Source organism: Parambassis ranga, chromosome 10 (genome assembly GCF_900634625.1).
Source record: "Parambassis ranga chromosome 10, fParRan2.1, whole genome shotgun sequence".
Classification (NCBI taxonomy): Eukaryota; Metazoa; Chordata; class Actinopteri; family Ambassidae; genus Parambassis; species Parambassis ranga.
In genome coordinates, this window is record NC_041031.1 from 2,706,234 (window position 1) to 2,729,095 (window position 22,862).

A 22,862-nucleotide genomic window follows, 5' to 3' on the forward strand; every position below is an offset into this window, starting at 1 on the left:
ACCAGAATCTTATACGTCTGTAATTTGGAAGCCTGTTGACTTACTACAACTTCCGCCTAACTAGTGCGGTCGTTGTTTCAGTTTCCAGTCATTCCAACATTCATACCATGTGTTTGCCTGTTGTTCCTTTTCCTCTCTGTTTATGTAGTGATTTAGGGTTCCTCAAGCCCCGGGACTCAAACCCAGCTTTTCCGGCCTCTCGTCAGAGCACCGGTGGAGTCGCCACACTCAGGATTCTGCAACCCCTTTTTCCTTTTTCCTTTCTCTTATTCTTTATCTTTACTCTTACAAGAATTCTTTAACCTCTTTTTTCATTTCTCTTATTCTTTATCTTTACTCTTACAAGAATTCTTTAACCTCTTTTTTCAATCCTCTTATTCTTTTGTTTCAGTCAATGTTCGTATAATTTACAGGCAGATTACTACTAAGGCTCGGGACATGTTAAACTTTAGAGTAGTCAATGCAGATATAAAAGGTCTGCTTACCTTATTGTTGGCGCGCCACATGTCCTCTGTCTGTTCGTAATCAACCCCTGTGTTCAATTGACGGATCTGAGAAAAATATAATTACCTTTTATCCCCGTACGGGCCACCAAATTGTCGTGACCTTCCCTGGTCACCCCGGATTGTCAGATTCCGTCTCCTGTATTCAGAACATTGAGTGAAAGAAAATACCCTGGGTTTTGTAGTTTCACCTTTTGCAAAAGGGAGAACACCTAGTGAACACAGGCCTTTCAGTCTGCTTCACTCCCGTCCATAAGTGTTCTGCCCCTCCCCTGGACACAGGCTTGTTTTATTGAAAGTTGAGGTACATTTGCATAATAGATAAACAGTTCTTCAAGACCCTCGTATGTATTCCCATATTGGGACATGTTGCCCCTTTATCTCCACCTACTAATTATCATAATTGGTCTAACATATTTATGACTATGAAACCCTTTGTCCCTTCTATGTTGGATGAATTATGTTACATCCGTACCTCCTAGTGCTTCGGCCTTCACCGCATCAGAGAGTTCCTCCCTAACTCTCTGTAAGAGTTATAGATGTGTTTTTCTCAAAGTGTAAGCTTATATAATCAAATACATACGTGGTCTGTATCATGTCATTGCGTAAATAACCTTGTATACTTCACAAAACACACCAGCTTTATACACAGGAGGGCGGGAAGACAATTGGACACAGGTGAAGCACATTAGGGCGGAGCAGGTAATCACATACACATGTGTGCTAATTTTCATGAACCTGTGTCAAACTGGCCAGCGGGGCTACACATTAGGGCAAAAAATACAGGGAGTTCCTTTGTAATGGCGAATGGTCAACTTTGAGGCCACGCCCCCACCACACCGTAAGACTTTTGTAAGAGTTTTGGAATGCGTCTATTCCCTGTGGTGTCCTGAGTGGACACAGTGAATTTCAGCTCAATTGCATGAAGTATGTGAGGCGTGAAAAGTTTTGAAGCAGGGTCACAAATAGGCAAAAAATGGCCACAAAAGTCAAAATGGTGGACTTCCTGTTGGGTTTGGAGGGGGGGTCCAAGAGACTTTTTTGTGCGTCTTGGGGTGATACACATGTGTGCTAATTCTCATGATCCTGTGTCAAACTGGCCAGCGGGGCTACGCATTAGGGCAATAAATACAGTGAGTTCCTTTGTAATGGCAAATGGTCAACTTTGAGGCCACGCCCCCGCCACACCGTCAGACTTTTGTAAGAGTTTTTGAATGCGTCTATTCCCTATGGTGTCCTGAGTGGACACAGTGAGTTTTAGCTCATTTGGATGAAGTATGCGAGGCGTGAAAAGTTTTGTAGGAGGGTCACAAATCGCCAAAAATTAACAGAAATTTCAAAATTGCGGACTTCCTGTTGGGTTTGGAGGGGGGGTCCAAGAGACTTTTTTGTGCATCTTGGGGTGATACACATGTGTGCCAATTTTCATGACCCTACTCAAAACAGGCCAGGGGGGCAGGCAGAAAAACCTATGAAAACACAACATTTTGTGTAGCCAGTAGGTGGCGCTCTGTCAAAGCCTCAATATTGTTGTATAGATGTGTTTAGGGTCAGACTCTGATCATACATGTGACATTTCGTACAGATCGGACAGAAAACGAAGAAGTTATAGAGACTTTCTGTGTCCTCAGAAATGGTCAAACTTTGAGGCCACGCCCCGGCCACACCGTCAGACTTTTGTAAGAGTTTTGGAATGCGTCTATTCCCTATGGTGTCCTGAGTGGACACGGCGAATTTCAGCTCAATCCGATGAAGTATGCGAGGCGTGAAAAGTTTGGCAGCAGGGTCACACATCGCCAAAAATGGCCACAAACCTTCAAATGGCGGACTTCCTGTTGGGTTTGGAGGGGGGGTCCAAGAGACTTTTTTGTGCGTCTTGAGGTGATACATATGTGTGCCAATTTTCATAATCCTGTGTCAAACCGGCCAGAGGGGCTACGCGTTGGGGGCGCTATAGAGCCATTTTTATATGTGCATTTCAAAAGTCAGCAAATTTCAAAATTTTTCGGGCGAATGAATTTTTCTACCAAGTTTGGTGAGTTTTTGGGCATGTTAAGGCCTCCAAAAATGCGATCTCGGAGGGGGAAAAAAAAAAAAAATAATCCTAAGGGTTTCAATAGGGCTCTTGCACCATTCGGTGCTCGGGCCCTAATAATAATCCTAAGGGTTTCAATAGGGCTCTTGCACCATTCGGTGCTCGGGCCCTAAAAAAAAAATAATAATCCTAAGGGTTTCAATAGGGCTCTTGCACCATTCGGTGCTCGGGCCCTAATAATAATCCTAAGGGTTTCAATAGGGCTCTTGCACCATTCGGTGCTCGGGCCCTAAAAAAAAAAAAAAAAAAAAAAAAATAATAATAATTCTAAGGGTTTCAATAGGGCTCTTGCACCATTCGGTGCTCGGGCCCTAATAATAATCCTAAGGGTTTCAATAGGGCTCTTGCACCATTCGGTGCTCAGGCCCTAATAATAATCCTAAGGGTTTCAATAGGGCTCTTGCACCATTCAGTGCTCGGGCCCTAAAAATAATAATCCTAAGGGTTTCAATAGGGCTCTTGCACCATTCGGTGCTCGGGCCCTAATAATAATCCTAAGGGTTTCAATAGGGCTCTTGCACCATTCGGTGCTCGGGCCCTAATTAGTAATATATCCAAGTTCAAAGACCCTCATACAGGTGAGACAGTATCTACTCCTGATGGTATTCAACAGATTTTACCAGGAATTATATACACAACCCACATCTGCAGAAGAAAATGACATGGTTGCATTTCTTGAGATGCTAGACCTACCCTCAATTGGACAAATACAAAATGATGAATTAACAGCGGAAATTACAATGGAGGAAGTAAAAGACACAATAAAAAAATTGAAGAATAATAAATCACCGGGGAGCGATGGATATCCAGCAGAGTGGTATAAGATGTTTGGAGAAGAGCTGTGCCCACTGCTGCTTGCCTCCATCGTGGGCTGAGGCAATAATCACAGTTATCCCGAAACAAGGAAAAGACCACTGTGCCAGTTACAGACCAATCTCTATACTGAATGTGGATTATAAAATATATACAGCAATAATCTCTAAAAGACTGAACTCCTTCATACCACAAATAATAGAGGAAGATCAAACAGGATTTATAAGAGGACGACAGACGCAGGATAATATTAGGAGAACACTTCATGTAGTGGAGCAAGCAAGACAAGACAAAAAGAGCACAGTATTAGTAAGTGTAGATGCAGAAAAAGCATTCGACTGTGTTAATTGGACATTTCTATACAAAATATTAGAGCGGTTTGGATATTTGGATATTTAAGTAAATTAAAGCATTTAAAATGTTTTTAAAAACAAAAAAAACCTTTGGTGAGTAATATTATCTTTAAGACTTCACTTTTGTATTTGTTGGACTTTTAATACAGATGTTTTTTGTAGAATGTTGGTATGTTAGAGAGGGGACATGGCTCTTTAGATGACTAAAGCTAAAAAAATTGTGATTATTATTTAATAATAAATCCTGGAAATATGTTGTTGCATTCTATAGTAGAAATGCACTAATTGTACAACATGTGCCTAAAAGAAACAGTGTTACACCTTTTTTCTTTAAAATATACATTGTTGTATGATGGGGACACAAATGGCACCGAATACTAGGAATGACCCAACACAGCGTTGCAGTATGTAAACAAGTATGTGTAAGTGAATAAATGGTGATATTACTTGCCATGGCTAAAACTCTTAGGTATCTATTTTGATGTAGAAATTAACAGAGATGCTCAAAGCCACAGTTTGATGCATTCAGCTGCCAAAGTGCTCTAATGAAAAGCTATCCTGAAGGTCTTGAAGGGTCTGATGGCACAACTATGGACGTGATATCAAAGACCGTGGCATCAATTTGTTACCGTTTTTGGAATCTTTCCTTGAAATCCTTTCTGCTATTTTTGTCACAGAGCACATTTTGGAGTGCTGCACTTGGTGGTGGACCTACAAGTCCCCTATAACAACTTTATATATTTTATATTTTATGTAGGCTTGCACACAACATGTCAATGGAGGGTTCATTAGTCTCTTCGCTTTTACATACAAACCTTTGTTGATACCTTGTTGCTCAGGGAAAAATATGACAGCGAACCAATGCATCTGAAGTTATTCACATCGGAGAGGTCTGACTTTTTTAAGGGAAAAATATGCTACTTTGAGAAATTTGAGTTGTTTTGTCTACATGTTGTCCATCCTCAGGTCAGACTGAGATGTGGAAAACATTCTTTCATCTTACCTTGAATCAGAGAGTAAATAACTTGTGATGATAAGTCACTATACACTGATTAATTTGGACCTGTTCAATCCTCAAAAAACACCAAAACTGCTGCCTGTCCGTAGATTTTTTATAAAACAGACATGCTTCAAAACCTTCTAAAAATGGTGGTAAGTTGTGTAGCAGATTCAGCCTTACAATATGACTGAGACCTGTCTGAAAAAGGGAATTTTAGTATGTGCTCTGTCCAAGGTGCTGAACAAATTTCAGCATACGTAACATTTCCAGGGACACTTCAGAGATGACTCTCTGTGACAAATACAGGCACAGACAGCATGATGTCATGGCAGAGACAGTAGCTGCTGAAGTGGTATGAGGTGTCAAGTTTTGTTGATGAAACACAATTTATTTAAAAAGATGTTTGTCTGTGGAAAAACACTGTTGATGCTGTTATGTTCAGCAAAGTCTCCTTGCAAAGAACTAATATCTGTAGCACCCCTGATATTATTAACTAAATATAAAATCTGAAGTTTATTGTCTGTGGAGGAGCACTGTTCTTCTCCAGTCACTCAGATGATGTAACCATCTGCAATGAGACCTACTGATTTCTATGTTTTCCATGACTGACTGTGTGTGTGTGTGTGTGTGTGTTGTTCTCCTCTTTGAACTGCAACATGTTCAGTTCCTTTATCTTCTCAGTCTAGACCTTCCTGCTGCAGGCGAGAGTTGATCTCTGTTTCAGTGTATGTGTGGGTCATGTGTGTGCTGGACTCTGAATAATACAAACCTGTATTATTATGTATTATCAGGCCTCTGTACATATTATAATGTGCAGCTCAGAATCATTATTACATTAAAGAATCTAATTATTTCACTTTTATGTGATATTATGTCCCCTGACCCTGCAGCTTCCTGCTAAATGTTCCTTTCTGATCATTAATGTGCTTTCATTGTTTGTGATTTTCTATCAATATCTGAGCAGAGATTTGTTTCAGTGCTTTGCGTTACTGAATAAAACACATGGAGGGTTATATTATCAGAGTCTTATTAAGTGGAGGAGAGTGTTATGTTATGGGGGTTTGTACCCAAATGCAGACACAAAGGCTGAGGTGAACTAAAAGTGAAATTTTAATAATGAAAGCCAGAAGGTCAAAAACATAAAATCCCAGAACACAAACACTAACTAATCCAACAAGAGCAAACTAGTAAAAAAACAAACCAAACCTAACGGAGCTCCAAAAGGGAGGATGGAAACACACACAGGAACACACCATGGAAACACACAGATCACAGACTCGGGGCAGGAATTACCTAAACAGAAAACAAATCAAGAGACACAGAATCCTAGCAGAGTTGACCAAAGCACTATTGACCCAGCTGTTTAATGGGAATAAGAGGACAGCCAAACTTTTATGTTACATTACTTGGAGTCAGTTCTTAATGTAAACATTAAATTTTAGCATTGGTGCTTAACTCTAACAGATTGTGACAGCAGATGTACTTGTAAGTACTTGTAAGGATTTCCACACCAGGTTAAATTATATATTTTTTGTAATGTGCGAGCAGATGACTGAGGGGAGGTTTACTGTCTGAAGCAGAGCAGTGTGAGTCAGAGAGCCACTTAGTTAATCCCTCACCACATAAGTTCATTTTATCCACATTGACTGAAGCATTTATGACACATTCCACCTTTGACAGATGTTAAAAGGTCAATAATAATAATGTAATCTCTTTAAATGTCTCGCTCTCTGTGTCTCCTTTAAGCACTTCCTCCTCTCTGTCAGTCTGTCATTCTCTCTCAGCTTGACTCTCCTTCTGAAAATAAGTCTCAAAGATGTTCATTAGGAATGTTGCTGTTTAACCATACAGTGGAGCTGTTTCATTAAAAGTTATGAAGAAATGCCACTCTCTTGAGAACAAGAAAGGGGATGTTTTTAGAATTTGTGTGAATTAGTCTCCACCACTGATTGGAATAAATTTCACTTCAGACTGATCTGAATGTCAGTTTTAGTGCACAGAAGAACACAGAGAACAGGACTGGTGAATACAAAGAAGTCATACACATTTACCAGTCATCTCACATCTCTGCCAGCCTTGGTGGATTAGTCTTATATGTGAGGCAGTTTGTGCTCGGCACGCTGTGTGATGAAGGTGCTGTTTACTGTGCAGAGCTCTGTTCAGTGGCTCAGCTCCATCTGCATAAATCACACAGAGGATAAAACACAAACACCTTGTTCTTTAAGAGCAGGAGCAGAAAATGAGCTGACAGCACCACAGTCATGGCTTCTGTGGCTGTCTGTGTGGTGGACTCTGGGTCAGGAGGAGTTCAGCACAGTTGAAAAGTCTAGTGTGTGTTCAAGGATTATGATGATACAAATCTTTGTCTGATATTTTAAAATCGCTTAAGATCTGACAATCTGTGTTTCTGTGTTCCTGACACTCCTGGAATAGAGCTGTGTGTAGTAGATTGTGACACTTTAAAGCGCATAAAGCCACAGAAGGAGCCCTGGCTGAATGAGTCTACTCGTGCGCTCAGGCGCGCATGCAGACAGGTGGAGAGAAAATGGAAAAAGGACAATCTTTAAATTGCTAGGATCTCCTTCAGGATAACCTTATCACTTATCAGCAGGCTGTTAAAGCTGCAAAAACTGAACTTTTTTCCTCACTTGTGTCAAAAAACACCTACAAGCCTCAGGTTCTTTTTAATGCATTTGATTCACTGGTGAACCCTGGTGACGCTGTCTGTATGGAGCCCTCTTCTACCTTGTGCGAGGCTTTTCTGCAGTTTTTTACCGACAAGATCTCTGCTATCAGAACCCCACTCTCTCAGTCTGCCCAGGACCCCGCAGCTCCTCTAGCAAGCACAGCTGTCCTAGACAGCTTTGAACCTGTCTGTCTCTCTAAACTGAATGGGATAGTTGCACATTTACGCCCTGCTAACTGCCAATTAGATAGCATCCCACCGCGTCTGTTTGAGGAGGTCTTCTGCTCAGTGGAGTGTTTTATTTTTAAATGTATTAATCTATGTCTGGCTGTGGCTGCGTCCCATACTCATTCAAGCATGCCACAGTGCAGCCTCTTTTAAAGAAGAAGAACTTGGACCCCCTGGTTTTGCCTAATGCCTCCCTTTTATCTCCAAGGTTTTAGAAAGAGCTGTTTTAATCCAGGTCCAAGAATTTTTAAAAACAGCTGATGTTTGTGAACAGTTTCAGTCTGGTTTTAGGCCTCTACACAGCATGGAGACTGCTCTGTTAAAAGTTTTTAATGATCTGTTCTTAACCCTTGATACTTGTAACTGTGCCATTTTAATCCTACTTGATTTGACTGCAGCCTTCGTCACAGTGGATCATACAATTCTTCTGTGTATCTGTACAGGAATTCTGTGTATCTGTACAGGAATCTTGGAGTGATTGCTGATTTTAAACTGGACAAGCAGGGCAGTGGTGTGGTTAAGTCTAGCCTCTTTCAGCTTAGACTGATAGCTAAAGTCAAACCGTATCAGAGACAGGCTGACCTAGAAAAAATTATTCATGCTTTTATTACCTCTAGGTAGGCATTTGGCAGTCTGAGCTCCATCGTATGCAGCTTGTCCAGAATGCAGCAGCTCATCTTTTAAAGGTAGGGTAGGAGATTTCATTCTGATGCACTTTTTGTTAAATTAGTGTAACTTCTCTTTACAATCCGATAGCAACCAATTAGTTTGTCAGTTTCGCAATAAAACAAAGAATATGAATCATCTGTGGAAGCTATAAAACGCTAAAAACATCAGCCAATCCTGCGAGGTGCCCCTGCGCAGAGTATTGGCTGGTTGTCACTCTCTTCAATTCAGTTTTCAATTCAGTTTTATTTATATAGCGCATATTACAATCAGACATTGTCTCAAAGCGCTTCACAGGAACCCCCCTAAGAGCACTGTGGCAAGGAAAAACTCCCTTTAAGAGGAAGAAACCTTGAGCAGGACCCGTCAACTTAAGCAACTTCCTTTGGCTGCTTCCTGTCAGAACTCTTAGCTGCTGCGTTCTGGATCAGCTGCAGACTGTTGATGGAGCGATGTGGACATCCTGACAATAAAGAGTTGCAGTAGTCCAGTCTTGAAGTGACAAAAGCATGGATGAGCTTTTCAGCATCACTCTGAGAGAGGATGCTCCTGATCTTAGTAATATTACGCAGGTGAAAGAAAGCGGTCCTGGAGACCTGCTTAATATGAGAGACAAACGACATGTCTTGATCAACGATAACTCCAAGGTTCCTCACAGTCGTACTGGAGGCCAGAGTAATTCCATCCAGGGAGAAAGTATTATCTGATAAACTAGTTCTGAGATGTTTCGGTCCAAAAACAATGACCTCAGTCTTGTCCGAGTTTAATAGTAAAAAGTTGGAGGACATCCAGTCCTTTATGTCCTTTAGACACGCCTGTAGTCTGACTAGCGGCTCCGTTTCTTCAGGCTTCATGGATAAATACAGCTGGGTATCATCAGCATAACAATGAAAGTTTATGCCGTGCTTCTGTTTCCTAGAGGGAGCATGTAGAGGGTGAACAGGATCGGTCCGAGCACAGAACCCTGTGGAACACCGTGGTTAACCCTTGTACCTGTGGAAGACACATCGTTAGAGTGAACAAAATGAAATCTGTCAGATAAATATGATTTAAACCAGCGCAGTGCTGTTCCTGTAATCCTGATCTTGTGTTCCAATCTGTGTAGCATGATGCGATGATCTACGGTGTCGAAGGCAGCACTGAGATCCAGTAGAACGAGTACAGAGACGAGACCCCGGTCCGATGCCATGAGGAGGTCATTGGTGACTTTAAGCAGTGCTTAAAGTCACCAAGTCTGTGCTGTGATGGGCTCTGAATCCAGACTGGAAAGCATCGAACAGACTGTTCCTACGCAGGTGGTCGTTTAGTTGACTTACAACAGCTCTTTCGAGTAGTTTGGAGATAAAGGTGAGGTTGGAGATCGGTCTGTAGTTTCCTAGGACGTCCGGGTCCAGTGAAGGTTTTTTAAGTATCGGAATGATCACAGCAGTTTTAAAAGCCTGTGGTACATATCCTGTTTCCAGAGACAAGTTGATCTGTCCTAATATAGAGTCTCCGATCAGAGGAATAGCATCTTTGAGGAGCCGTGAAGGGATCGGATCCAGAAGACAGGTAGTAGGTTTAGACTTGCTGATGCTGGTGGTCAGCTCAGGGAGGCCGATGGGCACGAAGCAGTCCAGAGTTAGATCAGGATCCGTTTCCAGAAGTGGCGGTGTATCCTCAGCGGTCACAGAGAGATTGTGGTTGATTTGTCCTCTAATAGTGGTGATTTTATCGGTGAAGAAGCTCATGAAGTCTTCACTACTAAGAGCTGCAGGAATGCGAGGCTCCACAGAGCTGTGGCTCTTTGTCAGCCTGGCCACGGCGTTAAAGAGAAAGTGCGGGTTGTTCTTGTTTTCTTCTATTAGTGATGAATAGTAGGCTATCCTGGCTTTACGAAGGGCCTTCTTATACGTCAGCAGACTGTCTCTCCAGATCCTCCGGGAGTCATCTGATTTAGAGGACTGCCAAATCCTCTCCATCCTACGTGTAATCCGTTTCAGTGATCGGATGTTTGAGTTGTACCACGGAGCTAGCCTCTTCTGGTTTGTAGTTTTCTTCTTCTTCAGTGGAGCAATCCTGTTTAAGACTGAGTGTAATGTGTCTGCAGTGTTGTTGACAAAGCAGTCCAGCTCTGCAGGAGTAACATTTAAGTTGGTACCCCCATCAGTACTTGGGACTCTTCCTGCTCTGCGCGCACCAGAGAGGTACGTGCATGATGGCCGAAGTCACAGACTGGTTGGGAGGGTGAGCTCCGAGAGAAAGGGGCGTGTGTTTACTTTCAAAATCTGGCTGACTCTAACTGAGTTTTCAAAATCTCCTACCCTACCTTTAAGCGGCAGAAAGAAGCGGGAGCACATCACTCCGGTGCTCTTGTCACTCCACTGGCTTCCAGTAAAGTACGTTTAAGTTTAAGGTTCTTTTATTTGTTTTTAAATGTCTAGCCCCCAAGTACCTTTCGGACCTTGTCAGGCTGCATAGGCCCTCCAGAGACCTCGGCTCAGCCAATCTGATGGTCCTGGAGGTTCCTAGATCGAAACTGAGATCCAGAGGTGACCGAGCCTTCTCAGTAGCAGCTTCCACTCTCTGGAACACACTGCTCTTAGCTGTGCGGACTGCAAATAGCCCCACTTGTTCGCAGTGGCCTTTGGCACAGAGGAGCTGCCTTGATGAAAGTGTTGTATTTTTATGTGTACCCCTATTCTTATCATTTTATTATTTTATTGATTTTACTGTACTAGTGTGTGTCTAATATTTTATGTATTTTATTTTGAAGCACTTTGGTAGGCTGTGGCCTTGGTAATATGCTATATAAATAAATGTGACATTGACATTGACAAAGCCTCCCCCATGAGGAATCATCCAGCCATAAGACACCTGAGGAGGATGTTGTGATCATGATGTTAGTCTCTGTGTGTTTATTGGACAGAGGAGTGTGTGTGAGCAGAGTTTGGCCTTTTAAACCTGCTTATGTTCAGCTTCACTCTCTTTATAAACTTCTTTATGGCTCACTGATGATACATCATGTAGATTTATTTGCAGGGCATGTTAAGCTGCTCTGAACTGACATGTCAGTGTAGTTTATTAATATAAATAGTAGTTTTGGACATTGAATATCACTCTGTGAATTAAATGACAGGATGCCAAACAGAATCTGATGATCTGGATGCAGAAGCTGTTTACAGAGGTGACTTTCTGCACTGCTTTTAATGTGCACTGTTTCAGGTTGGCAGGATTAGGCTCAATTAAATCACATGTTGAATCAACTTTTTATTAGATTTGCTCTGATGGAAACATTATGATCACTGGCTTCATGCTGCTGGTCCTTTCTAAACACCTTTGACTGGTTGAGGTGATGCACCTTTGTTCCTTCACTCCCTCCTCTCTCTATCCTCTTACTGTCTTTCATATGCCAGCATCATACACACACTAATACAGTAAAGGTTGTCAGAGTGCGCCAAGTCAGCAGATTTCAAAATCATTTTTTTTATATGAAGGGTTTTTTGCTGTTATAATGTTGGACTATTGATCATAACAGCAACCTGCTAAATGTCCCAACAGAGCTCATATCTGTTTGTATCATGACTCTACATCTTCTTACAAAACTCTAGTTGGTCGTAGTGTGGTGTTGATTTACACATCAACCTTTTTCCCCATAGTTACAGTGTATCTTTTGTTTGCTGATGTTCCAGCTGGTTCAAAGCTTCATTATTGTTTCTGCTGATGTTCTCTGGATGTAATTTGGCCAGAAGACTGTGACAGCTTCAGGGTGCATAGTGCAGGTCTGTGGTGTACTGTTATTGGTAAAATGGGCAGAGGTTTAGTCCAGTCCACACTTCAGTTTCCCTGATCTGAGACATGCTGCCTCATTTAGACTGTGGCATATTGAGTGAAGAGGCTGCCGAGTATCTCTGTGACTGTAATGTGTGATGGATGAAACATGTTTGTCGTCCCTTTCTCTTCATCTGTAGTCAAATGAAAATCAGTTCATCATGCTGCTGTGCTGAGGACTGCACTCAGACCTGCTGACATTAACAAACAACTGGACACCAGCAGTGTCCCTGTCTGTCCGTGGACTCACACTCTCCCCTCAGCACATGTGTTTGACACTCTGTCCAAGTGGATCTGGATCAGTTCTGCAGTGTGATGTGTCCACACCAGCAGCCCACACTGGAGGCCCACTGATGGCTGGACTGGATGCTTCCATTACTATGATATGATTCACACCTTGGTGTTACTGTATTGTCAGAGCCTCTTTCATTACTGTTATATAAAAGTTTATTCAGGACTTCAGACAGTTAAATGTTTCTAATTGTACAGATCTCTCACAATATGAACCTAACTGCTAATATCAGCTAACTGGTTAAAGCAGCTCATGCTGCTCTGTTTATATGAGAGCTCAGCAGTTTGAGTTGACAGCTTTTTTCCCGAATAGATGAAAGGCCAGAACATTGAATCAGAGTATGATAATATTATGTAATTTATTTTGCAGAGCGTTTACAATATTCTGGGACTAATTGTGTCTCTTCTTTTTAAATGTAGACGTTTTCTTCTGTTCAGAGACAGGGCTGCCTGCCTGAAGCCAATTTTGTACCATTTATATCAGTGCACCAACCAGTGAACCTGAGTGTGTGTCAGTGTTTGTGTGCTTCTGTGAGTATGTGTGTAGGTGTGTGTGCAGCCTGTGCAGTGGTGGTGTTGGGTCTCTGTCCTGATGGTGAGCAGACCTGACCACAGCCTCACCTCATGTACTGAGCAAAGCAGGGACAGCAGCCTAACACACTTTGTCCTGCACATGTTCACACATCCAAATACACAGGTGCACACAAGACAACCGCACTAAGAGCATTCACACAACATGTGTCAGCAGGTCATAGAACACACACATAGGTGGTCACAGCAGGCTGGCAGAATATGAGCAGTCCACTCCTGCTTACTAGTTAGTTGGTGCTAATATCCAACATTAATGTCAGCAGGGTACTGCAACTGCTGGTCATGGTCCATGTGCAGCTATATGTGTCTGTTAGTGTTGATGTAAGTAGGAGACATTGCTGCTCTGAGTCAAAGAAGACATCAGAAATGTGTGCTGCATAATAACAGCAGCACAGGTGTCTGTCCACCCAAGCATGTGCAGGTATAAATGGCTCGGTTGGTTTACAGTGCATCCTTGTGTGTTTGTGTCATGACATGTCAGGCTAAAACGCTCCGTCTCCTGCTGTGCCTGATTAATTTCGATCCTCAGACGCTCTGAGAAGCTTTTCTCACTGAGCTGGATGTCCTCTGATGACATCTTCACCATTTGTCTTCCACATTTGTAGAGTTGATTACACTTTATGCAGACAGTGGTAATATACATGGTTTAAATATGACTTTATAATTCCTCAAAGACCAGATGGAGTCAATGTTTGGGGGAAATGGTCCTTTTCTTAACAGTTGGCTGAGAGGACAGAGCTATGTTTGATTGACAGCAGCTGGCAGGCCACTCTGTGATGGTATGTGTTTATGTCAAACGTTTTATGGGTCTAAAATTAAGGCAGATTCAGAAATATGTTTCGAACTTCTGTGACTTTGATAACCACCATAACAGAAAAAAACATGTTAACTCAATACTGTGTTTAATTGTGTTCAGAATAATCAGTTCTTCAATGTAACAGATTTTTTTTCTGTGTAATCCCAACAGTAACTGCTAATCTAGATTTCACATTGTTATGGAAAAATAGTACGTTTTTTTGTGTGTTCAGTCACAGTCTGTCCCTCTAAAACTTCACTGTAGGAGAAATAATATCCACAGGCAGAAGGAACAGATGGAATAAAAGCTGTTTTATTGGCAGTTACATTCCTTAAAATGACTTTAAACAGGACTTTTAGTGCAGAGTACAAGTGCTATCTGGGGGTCTTCACCTGAGGTTCTCCTGGGACCAGGGTGAATTTCACAGTCTTTTGTTAGCTGTGCAGCCAATCTAGCAGAACATTACATCTTGTGATGCTCCTCATCTCCCCACAGTAACACTCTGTAGATGTTAATTTAGCCCACAGGCTTCATTTTAAAGTGGTGTTGGGCATGCAGCATCACCCTAAACACAGCAGCAAGCACTGCTAAATCAGAATCAGGGGAAATTCTTTAAAAGCTTGTTCCCATACCAGGAGTCGAACCCCGGCCGCCTGGGTGAAAACCAGGAATCCTAACCGCTAGACCATATGGGAAAGATACAGTAATCACCTACAGTAACCTACAGTAAAAACAACTTTGTTAACTGGCCTCATTAAGTACACATGATCAATGGTCTGCAAAGTTTACATAGAAATCTCTGCTAAGAGCTGAAACTGTCTTTAGTTTGTCTTCGGTGTTGAGTTTGTGTGGAAGCTGGAAAACTCCACACTGTGTGCATCATCTGTCAGTCTGTGCCCTTCAGTCCAGACAGTGATACATTAGGATTGACAGTAGGGGCAAAGATCAGTGCAGCTCAGGTCAAAGTTCAACTGAAGTCAACTTGCTGCCCATACACACACCACAGACACTGGTGTAAATGTGCTGCAAGCTCATACACAACAGTGTTAATTTTGGCAGCAACAACATGGCACCGACACGAAATGTAGTGAAATTACGTGCAGGCACCACGGAAAACTGTCTCCATAGAAAGTCAATGCGGGGCATTTTCGTAGGGACACCACAGTTTTTAATACGTATGGATACCACGAACGAGCCAGCCCAACACGACCATCTATGTCGACATACACGTTTATTTGATCGATAAAAGTTGTTTTCTAATGCAACAGTGCTTGATATGATTGTGTGCGACAGGAAGTAAGGAAGAAGTACTGTGGAGACATTTGTTGAAGTGAGCATGAGTGGCATGTTGAAAGACGATGTAAGCTAACGTCGGTTAGCACTTGCTCTGGACGGAAGCGCCGTCACAATGCCATGGTAATGCAACTTGCGGGCCCGCTCGTGGTGATGTAAATTGCCTGCGACAACGCATGCATTTTACTAAGCAATTTCACCTAAATAAACGTTTATTTTTTTCATGGTTTTCTCGTTGGTTTTATTAAGGGCCAAATCGCTTAGAGAACTGCGTGAATTGTCAGAGCGACATGACTGTAATCAAATCGGCTCATTCATTTCTATTGGAGCTCATGTCCGTGGTGTCCACACGTATTAAAAACCGTGGTGTCGGGGTTACGTCTAATGTGCGTGTAATGTCCTTACGACGCAGAGAGATTACTTCTAATTGGCTTGCTGTTGCCGTTTTCTGATTCGTCCCTCCTTCCTCCTCCTCATCTCCTCCACAAACAAAATATCCTCTGATTGGATCTCGTCTCCATCAATAATTTCGTCTCCTTTTTATTCATTGACAAAAGTGTCAATACATTCTGTCTTTGTTTTTGGCAGGGTGCGTTTATATTTAGTTGTCTCATTTTTATCAGCAAAAAAAGGTTAACGAAAACTATGAGAAAATGATTTGTCAAAAAAATTAACACTGATACACAACAGTGGAGGTTGAAGCAAGGCGTCTGGACTTGTAGAGTTTTCTAGAAGACATTTCGCTGCTCATCCAAGCAGCTTCATCAGTTATTTGGTGGTACTATTGGTACTATTTGGTGGGTAAACATGGTTTATATGTGGTTACAGACCTATGTGGGTGGGTCTGGGTAAAACTTAAAAAACTTACAAACAATAGCACTAAATGTTTCCATACTTACCTGTGATGTTCTGGCTGACTGGGCCAGGTGTGTCTAACGACTGGCTAACGACTATGAAACTGTGGAATGGAATGAGCTTAACAAATAGTTTCTGTGTGGATTGGCTGTCATCCAAGTTATGGTGAGTCAAAGAGCTGGAAACAACAGGTAGAGGGACCTGTAAGAGTTCCTTGAAGACCTGCTGTCACTCCAAGTGAAGAAATGATGAAGAGACTTAAAAGGAAAGTGAAACATCTTCAAAGAGCTCCAACAAGTTGTCTTTTGTTTCATAATAGTTTCAGTCTTGATGTTCATGAATGCCGTAATGAGGACATATGGGCATCTGTCATAGTCTATGGCTGGTATGAAGGAAGCTGACGTCCACAAATAGAGATGGAGGACTGGATTGCAGCTACTTCAGACTCTGACCAGGAGGCTGTGGATCGATACAGCTGGGCCCCTGTAGTTTAACTGAGCAGATACAATGTTAGATATATGTGAGGCCAGGTCAGTCTGAATTGAGTCAAAGCACATTAAAGGTGAAGTTCAGAGAATGCTGTGAAGAGCGCTCTCTGTGTCTGTCTGAACAGTAACTATCTGTCAGAGCACATAAAGTGGGATGATTTCTGGACCTATGAGCAGTCTGGTCTCTTAATCTGCAGAGTTTACAGTGTTGTTAAGCTGGGAGGAGTTAAAGGCAGCTCAGAGATCAGTCTATACAGTAGAACTCACTGTGTCTGTGTCTGTTTCATCACTTCCTCTGCCTTCCTGTGTCATTTCATCATGATTTCATCACTCACAGCAGAGATCTGTGTATTTCATCTTAACCTTCGGAAGTCTGGGCCTATTCTGGCTGTTTATGAATGCTTTTGGTTTTGTCTTAATATCCCACATTGAAAATATTACCATACCCATGTTTGGTATCCTTTTCAGCACAACCTCACCTATAAGATCTGATCATTATTTTTAGGTTTAACCTACTGGTAGCACTTTATAATAACTGCACACTATGAGGCATTAGTTAAGGATCAGTAAATACTTAGTTCACCATCTATAAAGCATCACTCCTACATTATTAGCCATTAACACTTAGATTGCAAAGGTATTTTTAAAGGCTTCACACGTGATTTATAAGCATATTTATTATGTGGTTATTAATTCTTATTTCACGCTTAAGTAATGATCAGTTTATTATGTCTTAATCAAACGTAAAAACATTTACAAACCTGCTATTCAGGAGTTGTAAGTGGTGCATAAGATCATTTATGAATTGTTAGTAAATGATTAATAAACTGCTTAGATGCACAGTTATATGTGTTGTTATTTAGTCATGCACTAACAGTTACTAAGTGTGTGAATAAATGCTTTATGCACATGTAGTCCTTTGGCAATTTATGGTAAGTTCAGTTAATTATTAAACATTTATTAACTGTTAGCTAACAATTTTCGTGAGCTATTCTAAAGTGAGGACTATCTCTGCCTAATTAAACATTTACAACAGGGGTCTCAAAGTCAACTTAACCGGGGGGCCGCTGGGGGTATAGTCTGGGTGAGGCTTGGCCGCATTAAGGCCGCATTAAAAAAAAGGGTTTCAAATATTCCAAAAAAGTACAACTGGTCCAATCGTCTCAATCTTTATCAATAACAGGTCAGAATAGGGATGCGAATGATTGATTAATTCAATAATCGTTAGTTGAATGACCTTATCGATCGAATTGATGAGAGGTGATTTTCCTGGGCCTGAATTTCCCTCAGTTTCACTAAGACTAAAATCTAAACATTGTCATATTCCTTAATGAGTGATTTGCTGTACCATTGGGGATACAGTACATACAATGACATTTATGTAGGCTAGTATAACAAAATCTATTGTGAATAGAAATTAAATAAAATATGTCCAGCTGCTTTAACATGAAAAGAAGTTGTTCACTGGCTCCTCACACAGACACATGTCCAGGGGTCAGGCATGTGCGCAGCTTGTTTACAGTGAGGACAGCTACTGAGAACATGGGTTCTGTTCAACTAGCATCCTGATTAAAAAGAAAGAAAGAAACTCCAAGTGCTTCATGTGACCTACGTATTCACAGCGAGCACAAATGGAAATGGGGACACAGGACAAGCCTCAGTAAATAAGTGCGTTTGAGAAAAATGTGCGGGCCGCACTAACACTAAACTTTGATGTCAGGTGGGGGGCCACAAAATATCTGCTTGTGGCCCGCGGGCTGCTACTTTGAGACCCCTGATTTACAAAGTAGATTTAAAGGCTAAGTTTCCTTCCCAACTGAAGATTGTGAAGAAAAAAACACAACAATGTGATACAGAGTATAAAAAACATTTATTGCTTATTAAAGAAAGGAATGCAACTCTACACTCTCAGCAACCTCAAATAGTATAACTTATTCTATCTAACTTTATAGCAAAATGAATAAAAATCACTGACTGAAAGTACAAAAATAAGCAATAAAGTGACAAAATTAACAGTGAAATGTAGAAAATAAAATATTTTGGACTAGAACATTTTTTGCCATCTGTGTGACTGTTATAGCTACTTGTACTTTCGAGAAATTTCATGAATCAATCTGCCAAATGCACCACTGTGGTGTTTCCTTGCCAGCCATTCATTCCACTCAATCACTGCAAGGTGGTCAGAAAGCAAACTCTCAGTCCGATTCCCCCTAAGTCTCCAGATCTGCTCTTTGTAGGATCTTCAGGCTCTCTCAATATGCCACTGGTGCCCATACACAAAAAAAATATGTAATAGTTGTACCCTAGTGCAGGGAGGACGCGATAGGCACACCATTCATCACTGATAATTGATGACCCAGGCCTAATATGATGGGCAATCAAGGGGACTAGATGTCTTCAAGATCTTCTCTCAACAAGACGTAGAATTGGTCTTCCTGCTCTCTGATGATGATGCCTCACACCTAACATTCCAAAGACCCACTTCTTTCTTTTCCACCCACCAGCCATTCTTCCTCTACCGTACTGATGGAGAACAAAACACAACATAGACATGTATTAGCAATAAGATAATAATATTACTACTACTACTACTACTACTAATAATAATAATAATAATAACAATAATAATAATAATTTCAGTAGTTTAAATAAAGTATTGCTGCAACATACCTTTCGTTTGTGCCGAAAATGGCTTTATCGATCACAACAAACTCTCTTCTTCCTCCAATCTGCTGGCCTGTATACCTTCTCATTCTTTCAACTGCTGTGACACAGACCTTCCTTATTTTGTTTGCCATTTTACTAAGAGTCGTTAAACTGCCTGCAATGCTGTCATCCATCATGTCTATCTGCCGCAACCGCAGACCCTGAGAAAACCTTAAAGGATAATAAACATGTTAGACTATGTATGCCTTCATAAAAAAACAACTGAATAACAACAAAATTACTACTTAATGTTATTACATGCCTACCTGTACATGAACTGCATCCATTTACTGAAGGAAAGCTTTGATCCATGAAAGATTGACTTGTGCCTGACAGAAACTTGTTTTGCTTTATGTGCTTGTCGACAAATCCTATTAAAAAATTAAATAACAAAAATGAAATTACACTTTTGCTTCAATGCCCATCAAAATATCATGTTACAAATCATGTTATATTTTCTTTTATTATTATAATTATATATTTCTTACCAAGCATATTGATCTCCACAGTTGGTCCTTTTCTTCAGTTTCATGTCCTGCCGGCATAATCTGCATTTCATTTTTCTTTTAAGCAGTCTCCTTTTCTGAAGCCACTTAATTAGCTTCAGGCTGTTCTTTGTGGAGCTGCTCTTGTTAATAAGCTTTGTAAGCTGGGTAAAACTTTCCCTCTCATTTTTCATCAACAGGCGATTCTTCTGTGAACCTGATTTAGTTAATGATCTGGTGAGCGGGAGAAATTGCACTCCTGTTTTCATTCAAAACATGCGCCTGTTTTCATACGTAATCATACGTCATCAGTGTGGGACAGAGGAATGATCTCGCTCCCACAAGTGAAACGTGTTCTTGACATGAACTCCATCCAAAGTTGTAGCGTTCGCACGCGGGCCAAAATGAATGCCTGTGCTGACATGGGCACAGCGGAAGAGACGTCCAGCACTGGGACTAGCGGTAAGTTTATTGTTTTGTTCACTGTCACATATTATGGATGACGCCTAGCAAGCAAGTTGCTAGCTAGTTTCCTGGCTAGCAACTCACCTGCAAGCTAGAATTCGCGGGGGAGGGGGGCAACACACCGGATTTATTTGCAACTAGGCAGAAGCCAGCCCTTTTTCAGATAACTTTTGTAATGACAGTTTGCTAGACAACTGTAAAACCAATAGATTGTTCTCAGTTTGTTTGTACAGTATGATTTATTTCTCAGATCTACACCTGGCCCCCACTGCACAGGTGGTTGATAGACGAAAAACCCATGAATTGGATATGTGTAAGATGAGAATGGAGTTGCAGAAGGAGAAGATAGAGGAGCTGACCACGGAGAGAGACTATCTTAAAGAGCAACTAGCATCAGGTAAGTCTCCCAACACTCAGTACTTATGTGAGTAAGTGTTTTGTCTTTTTTTTTCTCATGTACCATCTGCTACTGTGACCCTTATGTCTTGTCCATTTTCAGCTCTTAAAAGAAAGGACCTCCAGACATCATGGTCTGAACATTCCTCTAGTGACAGCTCAGCTGACTCTCTCTCTGATACTGTGTCTGACTCCTCCTCAAACACATCCTCATCAGAGGGGGAGAGGAAGAAGAAGAGGATTAAAAAAAAGGGAAAGGAGAAAAAGCACAGGAAGAAGTCAAAGAAAATGTTAACAAAGATGCATCAGAGAGGTTAGAATACTATTTTAACCACTCCACTCACTGGGTTTTTAATTTCTCACTGCTTGTGCCTTCAGTTCAATCGTGTCCCCCCTGCCTCATATATCATAAAGATTGCATTGGAAGAGAAGTAACTTGGTAGACCATTTGTGTAATTTCCAACGTTTCAGCTTTGTTAAATAAGCTACATTGATTACATTAAATACCTCAAACTACCAATTACGTCACAAGAACAAAAACAAGTGTGCAGTTAGAAAAGTTAAACCAGATTTTGCACAAGGTTTAACTTTTCTAATTGCACACCCTTTTGTACTTATTAGTTTGATTTCTATTTTCTGTAAATAATGTCTGTACTGTTTATTCTTACCTTTAGAGGTATATGTTAGTATGCTGAGTGCCTATATATTGATGCTGCAATAGTGATATTTCTCAGCTTGGGATGAATAAAGTATTTCTATTCTACTCTACTCTGGAAGAATTGGTTGGCTAAAATATGTGAAATAGATAATAGATAATAAACCTGTTAATTAATAAATACTTTTTACACACAAGAATTTACAAAAGAATTGTAAAACTATATGCGAAAATTAATTTTATGCTCTCTTAATTACAGCTCAAAATCCGCAGCAGGTGGTGGACCGACACAAAAAGATTCTCAGGCACTTCAAAAGAGGATGCACCATGTCAGCTGCCTTCAAGCGGGTCGGGGTGGACAGGAACACTGTAGTGGTCAATGCTCCAATTGCAGAGCTGTACATTGCCGCGCCTGGCAAATATAAAGACCTCCTTAAAATCCACAGCAGCAAGGTTAAACTATATACATTTGCTACCCAGTGTGCCACTGCAATTCTTGAAGATCCAGCTGTAGGAGATACTATTCAAGCCTTTAAGGCTTCTGGAAAGCTGCTACCCCTTAAAGCAAAGGGGAACTGAGCTTGATTCTAAGTTGTACTGTTCCCTTCTGTTTTGAAGTTCTCCTAGGTGCACTTAAGAAGACACATTAGTTTAAATGTGTGTTGTCTTTCTGTGACTCAGTTTAAAATGTATTGTAGTTTGCTTACTGAAAGGAATGTGGAATTTTGGCACTACTACTACTTATACTTGAATATTTTATTTTACTGTTAATGTTGTCACTTTATTGCTTATTTTATACTTTCAGTGCTTTTTATTCCTTTTGCAACTTATGTTGTTGATTTACATTCACTGTGTTGCTTATACTTTCATTTTTCTTATGTAAAAATATGTATACTATAATTTATTTTATATAAAATACATTTTTTATATATACTATTTGACGTTGCTGACAGTGTAGAGTTGCATTCCTTTCTTTAATAAGAAATAAATGTTTTTTATACTCTGTATCACATTGTTGTGTTTTTTCTTCACAATCTTCAGTTGGGAAGCCTTTAAATCTACTTTGTAAATGTTTAATTAGGCAGAGATAGTCCTCACTTTAGAATAGCTCACGAAAATTGTTAGCTAACAGTGAATAAATGTTTAATAATTAACTGAACTTACCATAAATTGCCAAAGGACTACATGTGCATAAAGCATTTATTCACACACTCAGTAACTGTTAGTGCATGACTAAATAACAACACATATAACTGTGCATCTAAGCAGTTTATTAATCATTTACTTACAATTCATAAATGATCTTATGAACCACTTACAACTCCTGAATAGCAGGTTTGTACATGTTTTTACGTTTGATTAAGACATGATAAACTGATCATTACTTAAGTGTGAAATAAGAATTAATAACCACATTATAAATATGCTTATAAATCATGTGTGAAGCCTTTAAAAATACCTTTACAATCTAAGTGGTAATGGCTAATAATGTAGGAGTGATGCTTTATAGATGATGAACTAAGTATTTACTGATCCTTAACTAATGCCTCATAGTGTGCAGTTATTATAAAGTGCTACCAACCTACTCTATTAACATATTGGGCCCCAAAACAAACAAAAAGTCACTAAATCTGAATGGAAAAAAATACTATTTATCTACTATTTATATCTGACCGACTTGTAAAAA

At 40.6% G+C, this 22,862-nt stretch overlaps 1 long non-coding RNA gene and 1 other non-coding gene across 2 annotated transcripts; both read right to left on the reverse strand.

The window, feature by feature from the left end:
• Positions 1–14,455: 14,455 nt before the first annotated feature.
• Positions 14,456–14,527, reverse strand: trnae-uuc (transfer RNA glutamic acid (anticodon UUC)). Its single transcript has one exon. It is a non-coding gene; the product is annotated as a tRNA-Glu (tRNA).
• A 4,760-nt stretch (positions 14,528–19,287) lies between these two features.
• Positions 19,288–19,907, reverse strand: LOC114442817 (uncharacterized). Its single transcript, XR_003671378.1, has 3 exons — positions 19,663–19,907; positions 19,441–19,545; positions 19,288–19,345 (listed from the first exon to the last, which is right to left on the reverse strand). It is a non-coding gene; the product is annotated as an uncharacterized LOC114442817 (long non-coding RNA).
• Between the last annotated feature and the right edge of the window lie 2,955 nt (positions 19,908–22,862).